This window comes from Rhea americana, unplaced genomic scaffold, assembly GCF_003343005.1.
Source record: "Rhea americana isolate MKP2758 unplaced genomic scaffold, rheAme1 scaffold_48, whole genome shotgun sequence".
In the NCBI taxonomy this organism is placed as follows: domain Eukaryota; kingdom Metazoa; phylum Chordata; class Aves; order Rheiformes; family Rheidae; genus Rhea; species Rhea americana.
Window position 1 is genome coordinate 3,396,100 of NW_028186623.1, and position 22,991 is coordinate 3,419,090.

Genomic DNA, 22,991 nt, shown 5'->3' on the forward strand with positions numbered 1-22,991 from the left:
ATTTCAGAACACTTTTGAGCACTTGAATCTGGGCATTTCTTGTTTGTTGGTTATCGAATAGGGAGCTTATGAGGGGGACACCAAAAAATATAGCAATGTGATATTATGTTTGGGTGGGGAAAGCTAATTGATTTGACAGTTAATCAAAAACTACTAAGGGAAAATCAATATAGAGTAAAACAATCTAGTCTTCTGTTCTATATCGTATTCCCAGTGGCATTGTTGATTGTATAGCATCAATGTCATCTATTTTAGATGGAAATGTTACCAACTATAATGCCACTGTTGATGTTTCAAAACGATTCTAATCTCATTTCAATAATAGCTTCTGTCTCTCTTAGTGACACACATGCCATAACATTCTTGGCTAAATTGACAGCACTAATAACATACTCAGTTTTTATATTATTCGGACCACTGTCTGCATTTTTGAGTGTTCACATAATTGCAAAGTATGAAGGGCCTGTATCTTGAAAGCTTCAGGTACCTAAGTGCTAGTAGCACCTTTAATACCTGTCTGGACATCGCAGGTGCTGTGCTGGCACCTGTGAGAGTCAGCTACTTGGTTAATAGGGATTTTGGGGGCCAAAGGCAGGCCTCTGAGTTGAAAGGTGTGATTGCAAGTGATTTGCTCAAGGCCAGAGTGAACAATTCAGAAAGAGCAAGATTACAGACAAGATTATGCCCGGTTTTGTGCTTTAGCTGTTGGGCTGTGCTTCCTCCCAAGGTCTCGAGTCTCTCAAAGTGGACTGAAAATCCCGCAGGGGAATTCCTTGCTGGCTTGCTGGAAACTCCTCTCCTTCAAAGTCCCATGTACCAAAATCAAAGCTTCTTGTGTGGTTTTATAGCACGTCTTGTTTTCATCCTGCTCAAAATCTGGAAGTGAAGAAGAAATGTGGTAAGCGCCTAAATGCCACAATGATGGATAAATGGCAAGATGGACACCTCATTATGAATCAGGTTCTCCAGACAAATCCGGGCGTTTTCAGTTCCTGGATGTCTCATTCAGATTAAATTCAGAGTACAGCTCATAGTGGACCTAGCGTAAGTTTGACTTGAAAATTTAAGGAGGCCTCTTGAACTTTTTGTGGAGAAAATTCTGATTTCACAGCACATACACTGCCCACCCTAGCCTTCTGCTGCGCTGGTTTGAGTTGTAAATACATGGACTAGGCAAAGCCCTTAAGCAGATGCTTAGCTACACACTTAATTTCATCTTCGCTGAGCATGGTTTATGCTTAAATTTTAGCAAATAGAAAAGTCACATCGGAGTCAGTGGTCTTTAAGCCTGGGCTGAATTTTAAGCATGTACTTTGCCAGAGCCCTGCACTTGAAYCTGTTTCTTGAATATACAGTACATAATTGGGAACACAGAAACCAACTCTTTCACATAGATCCTTCATTTAAAACAGCTTTTCTCTTCAATTATCAGCTGTGGATTTAAATGGGATGAAAGTTCAGTCTTTTCTCTCCAATGTCAGCTTTTCTCTTCATTTTTTTGCAAGGGACTTTTCCCTTTATTAAAACTTTTTGAGAATAGAATGCAGGCAACAAATCAACAAACAAAACTTGGAGAAATCTTTAAACTAATTCAGCAGTCATCAATACTGACATCAGGAGAAAGAAATGCAAGAATACAAGTCTATTGCTTTAATCTGGGATTTCCAGAAGAGGCTGTTGGAGTTTGGCACTCACACCTCATGAAATCCCCCTTAATATTTTTCACTTCTGCTTCTCTTCTTTTAATTTATTTTAACTGGACATGGGAAAGGCCCCGTGCATTTTGTTGATCTGCATTATTGCATGATGTTTAGGATCAGCAACTGGGATTAAAGCAAGTTCAAAGCACAAAGTAATAGACAGTTCCTTCTTTGAGGAGTTGATGTCTGTGGCTGGATGTGTTGTTGTGCAGCCTGGTTTAGTGTTTTAATACGCTGGCTTCCCAAGTTGTTTATTGCCTCCGAATGGCTGGTGACATATTTTTATACAGTTTTTCAGTTATCTTGACTGAATTTGTACCGAAATAGGTTGGGAGTGCTCAGCTGGACAGTTAACACACTTCTTCTGTGAGACAGTCGTGGTGAAGGGAGGAAAACAGTAAGTGAGACAGTTTCCCAGGTCTGTCCGTCTCGTTGCTGTATAAACTAAGAGGGAAACCACACACAAGTGTGATGACTTGCAACGGCAGGGCGATTCCTTGGAAGAGATGCATTTTCAAATTACAAACTCTTCTGTGTAGAGACTGTAAAAAGCCTGGTGTAGAATCCTGTATATCCTATACTACCACTAATAATGAAAGCTTTTATTATATATCCTGCTTTTTCCTGAACATAGCTTACAGAGGCAAGCAAGGGGCATGTTATTTTATTCCTAGCTGTGGGACAACTTGTGTTTATATTGCAGTAATATTTTTGTCATTTCTAATTAAAAAAATTTACAATGTTGGGACAAACCAACCTGAAGCATGCTGTAATTACTTAAGTCAGCCCTGAGCTCTATCTTTCTTCCTTTTCCTGAGTGAGAGTAATTCACATTTGGCTTCAAGTAGTCATTACTAATGACACATCTAATGGAATTTGTTTGGTCTTGCCCCTCATTTTATTATGCAGGAATTACATCTTCAACTCAAGTCAAAGACAAGAACTAGATGCCGTTCCCTTGTGATCAAAACTCCAAAAGATTTGGGGATTCGAGCTTTTCTCGGATTTTCACTTTCCTATGTCAGTCCTGCTTTCAGTCTGGCGACCAGCGTGCTGATTTCTGACCTCATTACAATCTCTCTTAGGAAGATGAGGAACCCAAATTTAATGCCTGATGTGGTGTCTGAAATACAGTTGTGTGCTGTACTGGTCTGACCTTTTCATTATTCTGCAGTTTGACTGACTGGCTATCCCAGCCCCTTCCCACAGGTTGAGGGGGCTGTAATCATCGGAGGAACGGAGCTGCTAGATAATCAGCATACAGAGTGCCGAAAAGGTCAGGATAATCCCGTATACATAACAGATGGATACGCAGATAGGTAATACACATGCAGAACTTAAGAACRAGGTACGTGTTTCCTAACCTCCAAAGAAAGTTGTATTCTTCCTCCTGCCCTTCTACCCTCAAAGAAACCTGAAGATTTTGTATTTGCTATGTTGAAAACTACATACAGTCTTCATGATTTTTAATAGACTGCAGACAAAATGCATTTCCTGCTTGGCTGTCTGGAGGAGAGAAGTGACAAGGTTCAAGGGAAAATACTGGAAATCTTTCAGCATCATTTTCCTTCCAAAAAACATTTTGAACATCTTAGCTCAGTTTTTTACTCTTTTCTTTCTTAAAAAAGTGAAAAAAAATGAAATGGTGAACAAAAGGTATTAAAATGGATATTTCAAGAGGAAACTTGTTAAAAATTGAAAATGAGTATAGCAAGTCATTCTCCCTTTTCCCTCTGGTGCAACAATATCAACGATGGATAAGAATGTAAAACACAAGAAATTTTTAAAAGTAGACTTTTGTTCTGATCTTCAAATTAAAAAGGCTTGGAACTACAGTTCTGAAGATTTGAAACAGTGAGAATACCATTATTTTTCTTATGAAAATGTCAATGGCCAAATCTCTAATTTTTCTTATTATTACCTTTCCTTCAGAATGGTACAAATTACTTAGTTGCAAGGAGATACTATACAGTATCGCCATACTGAAGTCAAGACACCTGAGCCTATCAGAGGACTTCGGATAAATGTGCTAGTTCAAATTTACATGCCTAACAGCAACAGAGGGAAATAATTGAAGAATAAAATCTAAATAATATGTAGGAGGAAGATCCATGTTATTACAAATCAGTTTGGTTATCTACATTAATCAAGCTAGAAATCAGCCTGCTCCGTTCTTAGAGGTTTCCTTCACAAGATTCAGTGTAAGCCAAAGGGTAGAAAATAATTACCTACAATTAAAGAATATGCAGGACAAGCCAAGGTCAAGGTGAAGCTCTAGGGATCTTTCATTAGCCACTTTAAAGCAGGTTCAGAGTAGCCTAATAAAAATTCTGACCTTCAATATTCCGTTATCTAAGAGAAACTGAATCTTGTTCAACAAAGAAGAGTATACTCCTCTCGTCATTGCTTATGAGAGTAGAGATGATTTTTAGTAATAGGAAAATGCATTGAATGAAAACCCCTGCAGACTATTCTGTTCAAATACTTGGCTGAGCAGAACGTAAAACCTGAGATAAAGGTTAGGTAGTAGAGGCTGATTCATTACTTGTTTGCCTAGACACCAGTTATCTCTGTCCCATTTCTGCTGCTGGAAGCTGCTTTGGATTCTGGGCATTAGAGTTTCCTTTTATTACCTAAGAAACAATCCCTCTCTCCTCATCCTGCCAGCATCATTTGGCTCACTCGGTTCTCCATCATTTCCCCATATTGATTGCTCCAGCTTGCTTTATGAGCTAGTCCGTCAGATGTTCTGCACAAGGCTCATTTGTAAGAGCTGCGCAAGGTCAGGCTCTGGTGTCCTGCTCTGGTCAAGTGGTGGTGGTTGGGGGGGCAGCAGGAAACTTGAATCTCTTCCAAGTTTCTGCATGAAGGTAGAGGCAAAATAGGACCATTTATGTACCTGGATTCAACTCAGGCCCCAATCACTTCTCCTCCAGATTGTAGGAACCTTTATTGCAGTTCTGGCCTTGAAACATTTATGATGAAACATTTCTCAGGAAACACAGGTGCAAAGRACAGGACTGAATCTGAATCTCCTGTTGGCTGGAGATGCTCTCTGGCTGCTAGGATAACATGTATGGACATATATGAACATATGTGACTCTTTAAGTCCCAGTTTAGGTACCTAATTCCATTCTGGTTTTGAATCTGKCCCTTTATTCTCTGCCTGCCTGGTGTCTGAGGCTGAAACCTCCCTTACCTCTTTTGGCTTCTAAGCCAGCCTGCACCTTGTGATGCTCAGGTACCGGTTTACTGATTATGCCTACGGTAGGCCCAGGAGAGCAGGTGGAAGGGCCTTTGTTAATTGTGCCCCAAGGCTGCGATGTCCTCATCCTAATCAGCTACYCTCAGCAGCAACATTTTTAAAGCAGGTTGCAGGCTTTTCCTACCCACTTGAGCTCWAAAAAGAATCAACTCTCCTTTGACTGGCACCTTAGATATTTTGCTTCAGGCTTGGACAGTTTACGACAGCATAACCAAATACGTGGTGTTCCCACAGTCGTTGCCCATTAGTCTCACTTGACCCATCCCGTGCCATGATGAAACGCAGCCATCATTTGCTGGTCAGCCAGCTCTCCTTTATTTGAACAAAGGAGCTTAGATGTTTTAGGAAATTCTCCTTCTCTCTTCCCTTTCTTTCTTTAGGAATTATTATATGCTGGGCAAATGCATCTCAACAGACGGAACCGATCATTCCTAGATGTTTACTTAAGGCTGAAACAGTATTGCAGTCTCACGTTTGGCTAATTCTTATGAAGACTGACTGGGTTTTGGGGGGAGCTCATTAGCTAGCCAAACCTTGGCAATTGTTTTGTTCCGTTCATTATTACTATAGCACTGGGTATGGCTTTCCATACTTAATTGCCATTTGAATCAGTTTCCCCAGCTACTGAACGCATCTAATCTTCCTTTTCTTGCAGCGTCATTTTTCAGTTAGCACAGAGAGAGTTGAAATATTCAAGTTTTCTTGTCTTTCCCTACRGTCAAATATACCATAACACTAAGAGGGCAGATGCCACCTTTTTCATGAAGATCGATGACCGCTCCTTTTTTCTTCTTTTTCCCTGCATGATTAAATATCCACTAAACATGTAGCATGTGCCAACCTRCRTAGTCTACCTGAAGGGAGTGTAACRTCAGATGTTGGTGCCAATGGCCAACCTGATGGTCAGGCAGAGGGAGATAAATCCCAGATAATTTTACCTATCTAATAACTAGGAGCTAGTCTAAGTTYRCTGTCTGATCAGTGGTGGACTGTCTCTTTTGAGGAGTGATATTAGCACTCCCAGAGGATGACTTATCCTATGCTAACTGAGGTGCGTGTCTGGGAGGGTGTTTAAGAGCAGGGAGATAAACTGCCCTTGGTACTTTCTGTTTCTTCACTGAGTGCTCCTAGAAGAATATATTTATATGTATGTCATATAGTTTCAGCTGATTGTGGAGATGTCCRTGTTGAGAAGGGGACTGAGGGAAGGGAGGCTGGTCCTGCTTTGTTCTGCTTCTTTTCTGCTGCAATTTCATTCTCCTGTTTCCTCTCTGATTTGGGCAGACAGTTCAGGCAAGATTTATTACTAAGACAAGATGTCAAACTGCTGTGGTTAGATCCAGGTTAAATCTATAGATTTTCTCAGCCCCACTGAGAGCCCCACATTAACCCATGGCCATTTTCCCTCTTATGGAGAAATTATATGTGAATTTAAGCACATTGGCAAGTATGGCACATTTATTAGTAATGTGATAAATATGGCAGCTAATTAAATAAACAATTTAAATTCAGCCTCTACTGTCTTTTAACTGGAATCAAAGTCAAAATATATTCCTAAAAGCATCCAAACTGAATGCAGAGTATACTTGCTGTGATCGTTGTCCTTGTTTGAAAACAGTCGAGTCTCAGAAGCAGTTACAATGAACAGAGCTGAATGTCTAACAGCCAGGTAAGGAACCGTTCAGGTTACCATGAGCATCTTTTGCATAATAAAGCAGGCTATGTAGGTTGTTAATCTTAACTCAGCAAGGCTTGCTTAATCCGTCACACTTTCCAGGCTAGGGTTAAAACACTCCAAATGACTGAAAGCCTGAGGAAAATACATTCCTGGGCAGTTTGACACCAAAGAGGTAGTATTGATCCAGGAAAGGGAAACAAAAATGATTTAAAGGAAGTGATTTGTCATAGGTGKAGGAGATCTGCTGAACCGCTTGTTCTACCCCTGTACACTGTTGTTCTCACAGCTCCCGCGGGAACGAGCCAAACAGGCTAAGTCCTCGCACTGGGGCAGCATCTCAGGGGACAGGGGAAGTAATTTTTAATACCTTTCATCTTCTGGAGGTAGTTGGAGGTTAGGATAAAAAGTGTCAGACCAGTGCTAGCACAAACCAGGCCCAGCTCCATGTTTTCTTTTCTATTTCCTAACCCATCCTGTAAGATGGGTTCCAGCAGCTTGAAACTACCAAAGAGTATTAGATTCCAGTGCATCCTGTTTTCTCTTCCCACCACCACCACCTAGTAGTGCTTAGCACACCCCCAAGCACCCCGTCTTCCTCAGGCAGCGCACAATGCTCACGTGAGGGGAGCAGGCAGCGAGATGAAGGCACGACTTGTTCTCCTGGCCATTCCCAAGCCTGCTTTTGAGGAAGGAGGAGGACATTCCCTGTGGGAATCGGCCCCATGCTTTTATTCAGCCTTCCCTCAGAAAAGCCCAGCCCTCCTGCTTGTGTTAAACCTCCTTCCTGATCACACTTTTACTTGTTGTCCCTCATCTCGGTTTATCTAGTTGCAGTACAATTGAAAAACCAAACGTTTCCCACAGAGGCATATGAGTCAATCCCTGCTGCAAAGCTCAGATGGTTTATACCTTTTATGGGTTTTTTGTTTATTCCCTTTTCCACCTCTGCATGAACTCATCCTTGGGTTACCCACTCGCGTGATGAACATGCAGCGGTGTAGATAATCGTGTTACTGAACACAGGGCCAAAGACAGGCGAGGACCATGAAGAGCTTCCCATGCCGAGACAACATGGCTCCATCCCCTTGCCGTGAGTCATCCCAGCTGCTCAGAATACCATCTTCGTAGATTCCCTTTTGGTCAGAAAGAGCAGCATGGAGATTGCTGCCGTGAAAATATCTCACCAGTTTGTAGCCAAGAGAGCTCTTTCGGAGACATTCTTGAACTGAATACCTAATAGCGCTGCGCATGGCACGGACACGCTCCAGCTCCCGAGGCCAGTGGATAAAAGACACATATGCTGTCACAGATTAGATACGAAGCGAGCATATGTTTCTGCACTGAATCAACTGTAGAATCAGGTTTGCTGGTATATCTCGCCACAGGACCCGTCCCTGGCATATGTACAGTGAGGGGAGTGTGTAGGTACGCAGAGTCGGAGATTTACCCTGCGCTGGAGCACTGAATCACAGGCAGGGTGGAATGACAGCAATTAGAGATGGGGATTAATGCTGCTGCATCTGAGAACATAATTTCAGGGGAGTCTCTTCTGCTTTACAAGAGAAAATGCAGGTCCAGCAACTCCAAAACCTCACTGAGGTCTGCTTCACATTTTCTTTCCTACCATGACTAAACAATACAAGATATATATGTACATACATATGCATACACATACACACATACATTTCCAGTARAGCGTTTCAAAAAGAAGGTATGTTTTAGATTTCATCTAAGTCCATGTAAAACCCTATCTTTTGTTTGCCTTGGAAGGAGCTGAAGTTAAGTATATTTTCTAGATAGACAGGTATATATTTATTCATGCATTTATATCAAGGACCTAAAAYGAAGTAAGCTAACTTTTACTTTTTACTGCTAATTTTTACTGCTAATTTTCAGACTTGGGGCATTATTCCAAGGTGGCTTTGGATTGGAATATTCCCCTTCTGTTCCTACTGCTGATACCAGATGAACTCAGTTCAGAGATGCTGACCAAACCCACAGATAAAATTTTCAGAGTTTCAGACCTAGTTACTAAAAATAACACTAGCTTGGATTAGTCTTGACCTGCAAATTGCACTCTCTGCTTCAGYTGCTGCCAAACCACTAAGGTACTTTTATCTGCCTTGTCGTGTCTGTAAGTTTTGTGTTTTGAATAGCATTAGCTCAGTTTTTGGATGCCCAATCCAACGCACTTCCCAGCTTTTATTTTGACACACCTGTAAAGATCTAGCCATGTCAACACATCCAAAACTGAGCTACTAGAAATTGCCGGTCACTTCAGCTGAAACTTAAAGCTGCAGCTGTGACTATGCAGAGATACTGAGACATTCCTAAGCACACGTCCAAAGTGTGTGTGCTGGCCTATGCCAGCTTGAGCATTCTGTCCCACCTCTTTATTTCCCCCCTGATTCCAAGAAACTGTTTGCAGTTAAAACACAACTTGACATGTAATTGTGTAAACTCATTAGAAGCAAAAGAAAAACCAAAAGAAAAGCTGTTCTCCTGCCAAGTGAAGAAAGAGAGTATCACTGATGGTGAGAAATCTGAATTTTGTGCCTATTTTTGCTTTTGCGGTAGTCTYTATAAAGATCGACTATGATCATGCATTCTTCACACCTAATACTTATGGCAAAGGAAGCGCTAACAGCTTGGAATAAAGCAGGATGATATTAGAAAGTACTTAAGTTAGACATGTGAAATTAGGTGGGCCTGATGAACTTCATCCTTTATTAGTTACAGACTGCTTGACGAAATCTCTGTACAGTTAACAGCTATCTTTGAGAGCACGTGGAGGATGCGGAGAGAAAGCGACTATGAAAGGGCATGCATGATGCTTATCTCTAAAAAAAAGTTGTGAAGGGGAGGTGTGAAGGGGAAGTGGAGAATCATAGACTAGTCATTTCAGCGCTAGGCCATGGGAAATTGTGGGAAAAATACTTGAACCAAGTATTTGTTCGCATCTAGCGGGTAACAAGGAATAGAATAACAGACAGCATTGACTGTGATTTGTGAATCCGGCAAATTGCGCCAGAGCAGTCTGAGATCCTGTCCTGGGATATCTAGCACTAAATCCAGAACTGAAATCAGGAACTTAGGACARAACACACTATCCTGTGCTTGAATCATTTTGTTTTTGTAACACTGCAAGGCCCTGTTCTTCATGGTCTTCCATGAGTCTGAGCCAGCTGTGGCAGAGATCACCTCTYGAGTCTCAGAGCACCGGGGCAACGCTACTCCTCTGAGGCAACGTACTCAACAKTACCCAGGAGTAAGCACTCAAGGGTCAGAGATTAAAAAAAGGGAAAAAAATGGCTAACATAGTTTATTCTGAAGTGTTTCCAAATGACTATGTATCTTTGTTTCTGCGGTGAAAATCCCTTTTAAAAATTATTTTATTTCATCAATTAAATGCTACCAATTTCTGGATGCACTAACCACAAATTTGCTAAATTCCTGAGCTAATGACAGGCTGGCTTGCTTTGACATGAATGGGAGTTTTGTTTGAGTAACAATCGAATAAGGACTTGGCCCAAAGACAGCAAGGAAAACATTTAGATGTTAAATATGTATTCAGAAGCCCTTTCTTCAAATCTTTTCTATTATGGCAACAGGATAGTAATTGTCTTCTGCAGAACGGACGGTTCAGTGAGACATCCCGCACCTCTCAGGATTTAGCAGAGTGAGCAAGAAACTATACAAATATTTTAGTTTAGAAATACTTGTAGCTCCTTTTCAAACAATGAAAGCCTCAATTAAAGCCAGATCTCTGTTATTTAAAAATTCCAGGCAGCAACTGAAAGAGAAAGAGAGCGAGTGAGTTTGAGGGGTTTTTCCTCACTCATAAAAAATAAAGTCCCAGGTATTTGATGGTCAGGAAAAATTGCATTTAACATTAAAACTGTGTGAGCTGAGAAGTCTGAAGCTGTGATTCTTATCTTCTAAAGAGTTTTGCAGTCATCGATACCTAAAGCAAGCTGAAGTACTAGAAATAGGTAACCTTAATAGATATAACTCTGTATGGGTTCATTGTACCATGAAATTAAAGTTTTAATCTGAATTGATGAACAAAAACRCTAGTTTGATCCTCCCCACACACAATAGTTTAAATAGTTTGGTAACTATTTCACTTCCAGAGGAATGTAGCTGCACAAACAAGAWCAGTGACAAAATAACCCACTTCATGAACCATCGACTGGAATGATCCAGAAACAGAGAGACTGTGGAAACTTTTTTGGTTAATTGCTGCAAACAAATTTTAGGATTATTGGGGGAGTAAATTTATGTTCTTCTGCCTCTGATAGCTTGCAAAAATAGGGACTAATCCCAAACTCACTGAAACCAGTAGTCAGCAAGTCTTTTGATGGACTTAACTGGCTCTGAATGAGTTTCCAGGCATCTGCCTTTTGCAGTGGATGCCATCAGTTTTGTGTATAATCGCATTCAGCAGCACCTTATACCCCGAGTTCATCTCACTTCAGTGGGCTTCCTTACAAAGCGATGTACTCACTCGCAGGGGACCTTCAAAACGCTTGCTGCCACACTGAATTCAAAGYAGGTATAGATTATCTAGCAGGGAATGACTGAGTCTGTGTTTGGCTTACGACTGCTTGACCTCAAGAACTCTAACAAAACTTGTAAAAGCAAAAAWGAAGTTATTGATAAAAGATCCCCTAACAAAAATAAAAATTAAGACTTTATCTTCTCTGTTTTATTTTTTTATAGCCAGCTTTTCTGTTTTTCTTTCTGTTTTTTTTAATTCATTAATGTTAAAAATACCCCTCTGCCCATGTTCTTATTTACTGCGTTTTCCCCTACAAGCTCTAACACAACTGTGGCAAAAARAAACAAAGAGGAAAAATCTCCTCCCTTGCTTAATACTGAAACCTGAACTTGACTATGTTGGTCAGCTAAAGCTGCCAGAATGGTTGGAGGAATTATCTGCTTTTATCTGCAGAGAGAACATCATCACAGAGTGAAAACTGATGCCACAGCATTTTTTATAATGCAGTAGGCATGGCCTCCACTACTCCGAGTACTGGAGCCAAATGCTCTGCTGTGGCCCTATACAATAGCGCTCTTTGACAATAGCKCGGTACTGATTTTGTTATGAAACCCAGTCTATTTTGGGAGGGTCCTATTGTTTCTCTTTTATATGTGCTGCAGACTTGTGTCTCAAAAAGCACAGAATTAATTGTAGAAGTTGTCACTGCTGCCGAAAAAGCTGAAGGTTTTGTGCCGCTGACAGTGGAGAAGTGTCCTTCTGCCGGCGAGACAGCTTGGTCCTACAGCACTGCCTTGAGTCTGTTGGTGTCTATAGAAAGGATCAGCTGTGAGCTGCTGAGAAAYGTTGAAGTTCAGCTTGCCACCTTTTTGTAATAATTTCTAGAAGTACCAACATCTATCCTGGAGGTGGATAAGTATCTCATATTAGCATTGGTCACTGAAGGAGGAAATAAAATAGTAAATGCAGATACCTGGCTCTTAGCATTCTTAATTATCTCCTGAAGTAAGGTGTTTTTGTCCCCATAATGAAGCTGGCTCACTGATGCCATTAAATAGGRCGGGTTGCTCTATCTAGTCTGCTCTCTAATGGCCTGATTCTGCTCACATTTCCCTCACAAAAGAGTCATGCTGTTAAAGTCAGTAACGCGATGCACGGAGAAGTGAGAGGAACGTGATCCGATCGTGCATTCCCCCCTCTCGCTCGCACCTTGTCTCCCAGTTTGCATCTACYGTTAATTTCCTTACGGAAAGCAGGATCCTTAGCAAGCAACGACTGTGAGGCCACATGGAGCGCTTTTGCAGAAGCAGCTCACTGGGCCGTTTCCTTGGGACTCCTCGGTGCTGCAAGCAGCCTCTGCCCCGCTTGCCTCCATACTTGTATTTCTAGCAGTGGCTAAATGGCAGTGGCTCTCGTCTCGCTGTCCCGCTCTGGTTCTCCGGTCCATTGCCAGAGTCTGGAGCTCTGCCTGCTTTCCTGGAGGCAAGCAACAACTCCGCAGAGTACTCTTCCTTTCCAAAATGTGGGTTCTTATTGCAGCATTGCTTAATTAAATAATTTCAGGTAAATCCACGATGTAATGGTGTACTTAGTTTTATGTACAGTAGATATTCATGGCAATCCTGTCCCCGCACTCCTAAGAGAAGAAGCAAAGTAGAGGATGATTTGGGGCATAAGGAGAATTAGAGGATATCAGGAGGAGAAAGACTATCTTATCTGGTTTTATTTGTAGGCATTGATGCCCAGTGGCTGCTGGAAGGGACTGGTGTTAATATCTCAGGAATTTAATTGTATTCTGACCTATGTCGAGGCACTAGACTAGCCACTTCACTTTCGCTGTTCTGTGCCTCCGTTTTTAAAACTGTAAGAAAGAAATGTTATAATCAACACTATAAGATCACCAGCAGAAACCAGAGTTATTTGAACCCACAAAGGTGACTCAAAGGAAAAATAAACCCTTATTGATTCTTTTCTTTAGCTTACTTTTGCTTTTGTCTTGCTTTTCTTATATTTCTAAATAGTTAATGGCTTTTCAAAATTCCCCATACACTGATGCAGATGTCCTTTCCTAACTTGGGGACTCAAACTAAGAATGACGAGTTGACTGAGACTGCTAGAAAGACCCAGCCTTTAGTATCAGRCCTTTAAAACCTGGTCACGGTTCCACAGAAGCAAAATCTTCCATTATTTTAGACTGGGCTCCTTGCTCAGTGTTCTGGGAAGGACCATGTTAAATCCACAGCAGATTTGGAGAAGACCGGGGCCCAAGGTTTTCCTAGTGCAAATAAACTGTAATTGTGCATCCTCATGCAATCTTATTCAAGTTACAGTAAGTTTGAACAGTCAGCTTTTCTCTGCTGAGATCGATCTGAGCAAATTTAGAGCTATTGGACCTCATTAAATATATATTGATGGTTGTTGTATGTGTATTTTTTCCCTTTTCCCCATTTAAAATGATTCCAAGTTTGTTCATTGAACGCAAATCAGCAAATGAGGGCTGATGAGGAACTTGCAGACAAATAATGCAGATGCACTGGTTTCTGGTACATGTTTCATCCTCCCATTTTAAAAGACAGGAAAAGTGACATGTAGCACGGAAATGGTTAATTTTTATAGTGATAGACTCTTTTGAAGGACGTGCCCCCCCTTGGAAGCACCCTCTGATTATCAACGGAAATTAGGGTTGCATACTAAGGAGACTAGAGGTGAATCATAAAGAAAGAAATATTTATTCTCAAGTTTTTATGCCTAAACTCAGTACAGGTGAAAGGAGCTGGACTGACAGCTCATGGGAAGCACAATATGTTCCCATATGGGACCCAGCATGGTAGTAGCAGAATACAGGAAGAAAATTTCACTGCCTCATCTGCCTACCTCCAGCACGGACTGTTGGGAATAATACATTTCAGGTTGTGCTTTTTAGCTTATTCATAGGCTCGTAGCAGGACTGCTAARTGATTTCAGGGATGGCAGTGGTTTGATGTGCATGCGTTGACATGTATGTGTTTGCATGTGGTCCACCTTCGTGCTCCAATACGTACACTATCTTTGAAAGGAAATGTTAGTGCAAGTTTCTCAGACTCACGGGCCAGAGGCTTACGTGGTATGAATCAGAAGAGTTCTGTCAGAGTAAAATTGAGCTGTCCTAGTTTGTGCTGGCTGAGGATCAAGCCTGAAGAAATGTATGTACGTGTTTTAACTATGATGGTGCAAAAAAATGGGTTGTCTTGGAAGCTCATCTATCTTCCCATTCTGAATTTAGATAGTTTACACACATGCCAATGAATTTATAGATGAAGGACTATGCTGTTGTCTTCCAAACAAAGTTCATATCCTCAGCTGATTAGAACAGTGTAGGCCCTCTTATTTAAAATATAGCTGCCATCTGCAATATCGGACATTATATACCCTTTGTGAGAGCTCTGCTCTGCTCTGAAGGGAAAGTCTTTCCAGCTCCACCCTGCAGGTGCCCCAATACAGCATGTAAAACCTGAGAAGACATAGCCTGAAGGGCCCCTGCCTTTTATCTAATCATGGGAACTATTGCCTAGTATTGATATTGCCTTATTAAAGCAATTAGCCAAGCATTTCAGAAGCTTGTTAATGTTTCTAGAGTGACTTCTAATGAGGGATAATGATAACAAGCATGGAAGGTCTCTGGTGAACTTTAGATAATGATGTAAATCTGAGAAAGGTCAATGGTATTTGTGGATTCAATGATGGCCATTCCATTTCCGTTCATTACCTATTTCAGCTTTTATTTTCCTTTCCCAGGCCGTTTATATCTGCAAGAACATGTTCTTCATCCAATCTGGAGACTACCAGTTGGTTCACAGATTGAGGTAGCTGCAAAGTAAATGATGCTAAGCCTTAGAACTGTTTGTAATGAGCTCGAGTCTAGACAACAGCTAATCAATTAGCACAAAGCAAGCACACACAACAGGAGGCACTGCGACAAACAAAGGCATTGCTTTGCATTTATATAGCACCTTGCCGCAGAAGTCCTCAAAACAGTGCCTGGATAGCACCAGGAGCATTGCCGGGCTGTGGAAAGGATAAAGGCACGGAAAGTGAGATCAAACTGAGAGATACAGAGGAGTCCTATAGCGAAGCAAGAAATGGAGCTTATTTGCAGAACTGCACTGAAAAGCTCAGCTATGACAGCAAGGTCTAGAGCTGCAGGAACTATTTGTGTTGCTGCTAAATGAGCATTTGGCTGGTATAGAAATATCATCAGTTTACATCCCCCCCACACACCCCGAATGATATATCTGTGGTAACAGATTTCTAGTTTATCCCTGTCCATGGACAAAGACCATGGGCCTAACGCACATCCTGGGACAACATTAAATTTGTGCAGGATTTAGGAGTGTGTAGCAGCCCTGCAGAAGGTGTGCAGACTTGTCAAAGGGCATCTGAGGAGGTGTCAGGATGGGCAAAACTTGAATATGGGCTCTTACATGAGGTTTTGATTAAAGGTCTTGTATAGCCCTTTAAGGAGGTAGATGGGAAGGGAGTCTGTAGCAAGAGGAAGGGTATTTCCATCCTTACATAAAGTCATTACAGAAATCAATGCTGTATGTATTTTTGATATGAACATTGTTTTTGTAAAGAGCCACAAAAGTAGTTGGAAGGATAAAGGAAGTATCTCACTGGGCTAAACTGAAAGAGTTGTCTATTTAGGAAAAAGAATAGCGAGAGATGATTTGATTGCTCTACCCTGGCACATTGCTGGTACATTCGTGGGAAGAAAATGCTAGATACCGAAAGGCCATTCAATCTACCAGAGATAAGGACAAAAGCCTGTCACCAGGCCAGGCAGACAAACTCGAAAGGGAAATAAGGCACACTTTTTTGTTTATAAGTGAGGGTGCCCAGCCAGAGGAAGATACTCTTAGAGGGGCCCTGGAGTCCCTCTTGCGGTCAGTGCTTGACAGCAGGTGCCCCAGGCAAGCACGACTTGCTGAGCTCCGCTTAGGGGTAACAAATTGGAGCCTGAAGCCCTCTGTTATAAAAGAAATCAGACTAAGGAAAAGGCATGACGCTTTTTTTGGTCATAGGTCCCATCAAGGTATGATCTTGCCAAGCTTAGGGTTTCAAAGATGGGTTCGCCAAGCGAAAGGAGGATGAGCGTGAACAGTAGGGYAGATCTGGCCAGGCAGTCTCGTTTCAGGGCAGATTGAGATCTTCTCCTGTGCTTGGCTGCCGAGGACCGCTGGGGTGCTGCTGCACTGGTGACCATTCCCGGTGGGGGTGGCCCTGGGGATTAATCATTAACGCTGGGCTTCCCAAAGCTGGGCCTGCTCTACGCAGCTCCGAGGGCTGTTCTCGACTCACGTGGAAATCAAAGCTGGCAGAATACAGCTGTAAATCATTTTCGGGAAGTAGTTCTTTGCCTTTGGTGGAAAGAAATAAATCAAGGGAACATTTGTGTGCTGTTTGCTAATATTTTGAGTCTGTAGATCACTTTTTGATTATCAGGCAAATATTTGCTCTTTGTTTATTATTCTGGGTCTCTTTAAGGCTGAAATGGGAGGGGACTCGGAAGGGCTAGGGAGAGGAGCAGGTGAGAATTATTAAATAAATAAATACCAGGCCAGGCACAATGTTACTCACCCTGGTGCCCACCCTGGGAGTTCCCCGTGCTGGTTGGTGCTGAGTTTCCATGTGTTTGGAGTGCAGTAGGCAATCTTATTCCTTTTAATAATAAGGGATAACTGTAGTGAAAGATAAAATAGTGTGTGTGGGGGGGAAATAGTTGGTATCGTTGTGCACTTGAGCTGGGGCATGCTAAGTCGTGCAGGCTGGCTGCAGAAAATGAGGAAGTTGGTGCATGGAACAGAGACAAAGCGTGGAGGGGAGACACCGAAATTAAGTGACTCGCCCAAGGTTGTGTGTTTGGTGAAGACCAGATGAGGCATCCGAGGGAGCCCTACCTGCTGGGCCATCACACTTTTGCAGGTATACAATTTTCAGTGATAAGCCTCTTTCCCAGCAGCTTCCCTCAGTCCTACTTTGATTTGAAATTTCTTTCTGAGCTTATTAATCAAAACAGCCACTGCAACCAGRGGTTGTCTGAATAACTGCTCTGTTGATTCTTTACAACTTCTTACACTTCAAAAGTTCTTATTTAAAAAAAGAAAAAAAGCCACATGCAGCTTTGCCATAGAGCATCCCTTGTCTTCTCCCTAAGTTTCTCTCTCTGAAGAATGTGTGAAGAGTTGCTTCATGGTTTGAATGAAATTATGTATCTTTATTAGGTTTTCTGTTCTCAGGAAACAATTTATTAGGCACAAGAATGTTATGTTATACTACCTCCTTCTTTTTGCCTGGGAATTTACAGTTCACACACTGCACCAGCACATAAATCCAGTTTTATTTCTCAATTTATTCACCTGGAACTAAGTGGATTAAATCTCCTTTTTTTTTTTTTTAAAGGAGACCGGCACTGCATTTTCAAATAGAAGCACTGCAAATAATCACAATTGCTAGGCAGAAAAATTAGAGGTGGCTGTGGATATGCAATTGCTTTCTATGCAAACTTTTCTGCTGCCTGAGTTTAAATGGTGGGGTTTTTTTCTTCCAGTGCAAAATTTACCTTTAATGACCCTCTTTCCCCTTAATAAACCGGGATTGATTAGAATTTGGCTTTAAAAGATGAAAGGACTCTGCAATTATCTACTTGTATATGCCCTTCAGTAAACTACCTTGTCTCCCCCTTTCCACCTCCCCTTCTTAAGAAGACTTTCCCAGGTCCCTCTTGGCTGCGGTTGAACGATGTTGGCTCATGTCCATGCTGCAACAAAGACCTGGCATTCCAGCTGTCTGCTTCTAATCTCCAGTGTCAGCTCTTGTTAATGTTTCAGCATGAAATCAGAGGGGGCAAAGCTGCATGGAATATTAAAACCATGATCAGAATTCCACTGAAATGCTGATAGTCTGCAAGCACCATTAGGAGGGCCGTCAAATCACTGTCTCGCATTAAATAAAAGAAAAGATTTCTATCACCAGGGCGCACGGGAAGTACAATCAGTGAATCACTGAACTAAATTAGCATTTTTTCAATTGCAGATCGAAGTTGATTTATTGTTCTACACAACATTAATGTAACTATGTGCTTGACCTGTTAAGGCAGCTAATTTTTCATTTAAATGGGTTCTTTCTGTATGCAAAAAGGTTGCAATCATATTTCAACTTTGCAAAGTGATCAGGAAAAGTACTGGACTGTTTCAAAATTGTCTTAAGGAGTCTATCTTCCTTCCCCCCCCCCCCTTATGCCTAGTGGTCAAGGGCATGCAGTTAAAGAGAAGGGGGGGAAAAAAAGCTGTCTCAAGTAATAAGCTTAATTGTCATTTGACTTGAGCTCTTTTGCACTGCTTTGCCCACGCAGAAAAGCATCTGAGTGGGTATAAATTTTGCACCCCAAGGTATGTGAAGGGATCTTAGTGTAAAAGGAGGATCTGTCCCATTAATAATTTTAGTTGTTACAAAAAAAAAGCTTTTTTTACAATGCTTCCTCATTTATTTTTCTCACTGTCTTGATTAAAAAGTTGCTGGTTATGACCATGGGGATTTTGGTTTTTCTGTAGGGTTAAAAAACATAGCTCTGAGTTCAGTGGCAACAAAATAAACTAAAGAATGAGAAATATAGGCCAATAGAAAGCTCATTGAAATGAATGCAGGAACTCCTGATGGTTTTAATAGACTTCACAAAGGACTGTGTAGAGTAAGAGTTGTAGTTTTCCAGTGAAGTTTGTTTTGCAAATGAAAACGATAACTTAGTAGAGCTGAAGCTGCCTGTGAGAAAGTGTTTCTGATAAGTCTGGGGAAAAAAAAGGTAACTGTCAAAGAGGAAGTCTACTTCTCTGATTTGAAACGCCATTTCGTTTTGCAAATGTAACTTATACTTTGAAAAGGGAGGAATGTTTTTTAAAAGGCAGAAATCTAATCTGTGTGYAAAAATTGCTGAGATTGTCCCTTTCTTCTTGGTTCAGGATGGTGAAGGAGGTGGAGATTTGCAATCTCCAGTGCTTGCGGGATGGGAAACCCATTTCCCATCTGACTCCAGTATGTTTCCTGTTAAATGTGTCTACTTTAAACCCAGTCATTTCCAACTGTTGCTGCCTCACAGTCCAACATCCCAATCTGGGAAAAACTTTTGTGCAAATTGACATTCTCCAGATGACAATATAGAACACCCCAGTGCCTCCTCCCTAACAAAGTGAAGATAATATACATTTCCAATTAGTGGGACACATTCTAGTCATGTTCTCTTTTTACTCCCTAACTATCTTTGTTTTGCTAAAAAGCTGTTCGGTCATTAATGAAATCCTGCAGTTCTGCTAATCCTAGATACAATGCAGCTTTTCTCTAGCAAGCTATCCCTGACATAAAACTACAGTTACCCCAGCTCCCTGCCACATTAAGATTCGTYGTCATTTGCCTTTCATTACATACCTGATGTAGCACAGTAGCAGTCAAATGTCCTTGGCAGGCAAAGCAAAGTATTTAATTGTATTAGTTTCCGCTTGCTCCGCCTTAGGAACATTTTTTTTTTTTCCTTGGTGCCGAAGTGGGGGGGGGAATACAGTATCATGGAAACTTATACTTTTTGGTTGGGCATAAATGTAATTATACTTAAATTCTCAAAGCAATCTTGCACCACCACTCCCCCCCCGCCCGGCAGCACTGTATTGCCAGTGCCATATGAAATGCCTCTCCGTAGAGGCGAACAATGAGGCATTCATCAAAGGGAACTAGTGATTAGATGTTTTTCATTTTCAGAACTTTAAGAGATAAATAGGAGCCCTGTTCCTTTATTTGATGTACAGTACTGTTGGGATTCAATTAATCTCTTCTGATAAATACAGAATTTCTGCAATACTATTTCGGAAGAAAGAGTGTCACATAGAATGTTGACTTCAATTCCTCAGAATACGAGCGCTGGTTTTCAATAAAGAAATATATTAAAGAAGGTTTGGATGGCTCTGAGGCTGGGAGCAGCAGTAAGAAGCTGTACAGCTTTTCCACTGAAGAGCCCTGTGTTTTCCCAATGTTTCCCTTCAAAAAAGGACATTGGGTGGAATAATGAACGAAATGTTAAAACACGGGCTTGAGCTTTAGGAGATCTGAATTCTGTCCCTGGCTTTGCTGTGAAATCATTCAGTCTCTTGGCGTATGCGAGTGTATCCCCCCCTATTAAGGGAAATTAACCTTTTCCTTCATCAAGGTGCTGAGGAGATTTTGTTGTGTTTTTTTCAAACTCTTTTGAAATCTCCGGTGCTGCTGAGATAAGCGCTGGAGGAATAGCTGTACATCGGTCCAGTTACTACATTTCATCTCTCGGGTGTTCATTTGGATATGCAGAACTGCACCAAAAGGGAGCTATYGCTGGCTGGTTGTTCTATGGCCTATGAAAAATGAATTGCTGCCTTCAGCCYGGAAAGCACAGTCTAGCTGGTGTGGCTGTTACGAAAGCTGCCTCTGCAATTGATAATAATTTACCCACCTAGTCCCATTGACAATTTTATTAATAAGATCAATGACTGAACAGGCAGCAAACACTGAGCATGCATCTTGCTGTTGCTAGAGCAAATGAGGGATATCGATGCCACAACGTGGYGTAGGTTTGCGTTGCTGCTGCTGCAGTGTGTGTTATCGGTGGGTGGACCAAGAAAATAGGTCGGGTTTGATCAATAGGCCTCGCTTCCCGAGTACCGAATCTGCTCGTATAGACGGGCCAGCTCGATTAAAAAAAATAGTAACTCGAATAGTGTAATTCAAATAGGCCCAGCTTGAACTTAAGCTAAAGAATGAGTAACTTTGCTACTAGCAGCAACGTTCGAGTCGTCACGAGCTCTGCGAACGCAGTACGTCGCCCCTCGGAAGGGCTCCCGGCCGCTGCCGCGGGGCGGGCGAGCTGAGCCCTCAGCTGGTGCAGCCTGCTGGGCTCATCTATGCAGTTAGAGCGCAGCTCAGCACAACCTCAAATGCCYAAGATTGTGCACGTTTTTTAATGAATGTGGCTTAAATTGCTACAACCCCTTTTTTTCCTTCTGTTTATGATTTTTGTCGTGATTGCGTTTCACTGCTAGAATTTCTAATCTTTTTTTTCCCCATGATTATTATTTAGTAGCACTAAAACTACTTTGTTTGTATGTTTTGCTATAAAATGAACAGCCATTTATTTAGCCTGGAACACGCTGTAATGGTATGTCAAAAGATTTAACAAATGGTGTTCATTAAGGGTTTGATCCTCCTCCCATTTACCTCCTGCCACTGATTTTACTAGTGCGGAATCAGATACTGATCAAATATGAGCTTACCACTAAGGAAAAGATAGGGATTTATAGTCAAATGCTGCACTGCAGCCTGTTTCCACAGCACCACAAAAATATCAGGGGACAAGCGGCAGCTGTACCTATGAAATGAGAAACGTGTTTGGCGCAAATCTTCTTCTAAAGGATGCAACAACTCTTTTTTAGTTTCCAGGTCTGATATTAGGCTTCTGGAGGTCAGCAGGAATCTTTCAAATGATTTCAAGGGCTTTGGATCAAGTCTTAAACCAAACTGCTCATAAAAAGTCAAGAACTACAGATAGATTTGAGAAGGGACGAGGAGGTCATTCTGCTTGGAAAATTAAAAAAAAAGGGTGAATTTTCTGAGTTTCTGGTAGTTTTATCAGGTGCTTTCTGAATGCAGTTCAGCTTATATTATCTGCAAGATTTTATGTCACTGCAATATCTCAAGCTGCACCGATAACAGGATCTCTCAATGTATTCTTAACACAAAAAATGTAGAGAGTTTTGGAAGGTTTAGCCTGTGGATTAACCGAGTGGAAAATGTCTTTCATTGTATCTACAGATGGCCCACAACACAGAGGAGGAATCTAGAGAGAAAATCAGAATCTCTTTTTCTTTGCATTCTCATTATGCTTTCCAAAATTCTGAAGAGCAACAAGATTGTAAAATGAGAGGAGGGACAGAGAATTATTATTTTACATATTTTCCTCATTCCTAATCATATTCTTCTAATTTTCACAAATAGAAAACATAAAATGCATTTTTCATTTGAATGTAAAAATAATTTCACATTAGGAATGTGAAAAGAATTTCAACTCCTTTCTAAGTATAGCTCTACAGGAGAAACTAGGACTTCAAGGAAACCCAGTAACTACCTTGCAAATGCACAAACCCAACTCTGAATTTCAAGGAATGGAAAATAGCAATTTCATGATATTGGATTTCTGATTTGTTTTGTTTTTCTCCATGAGGTTTCTCCCCCTGAGGAGTCTGATTCCTGATATACTGTGGTAAGATTTCTGAATATTTGGTGTCATGGGAATTTATATTCCCTTATGTCAAGTCATGTTTCATTATGGCTATCATCAAAATCAGAATAGCAACCTTTTTCCTTGACTGCACTTCTAATCCAATAGAGACTAAAGAGAAATGGGTGGGCAGAGAGAAGGCATAATAGCGATAATGTCACTTAGTTGGGAACAGGATATCTTGCTGTACGAGAYGAAGTTGTAAGATTAAAGCTTAGCATCGTTGTCGAGAAACTCAATTCACCATATGACGTGTTTACTGGTCTGGGCCAAATTTGTCCTTGATAGAAAGCCATYTGAGCATATGATTATGTCCAGGTTGAAGTAGGTTCACTGATACTGCCAGGACCACCACCACCAAYGGCTGTGGTACAGTGAGAAGCAGAAGCAATGAGATATCTGTATGCAAACACCATTTTGGGGATCTTATGGAGAATATTAATAAGATGTCTAGAGCAATTTTCATTTCATTTCTTAACCCCCTATAGCAAAGGGTCACCCTTTCATGACAGAATATT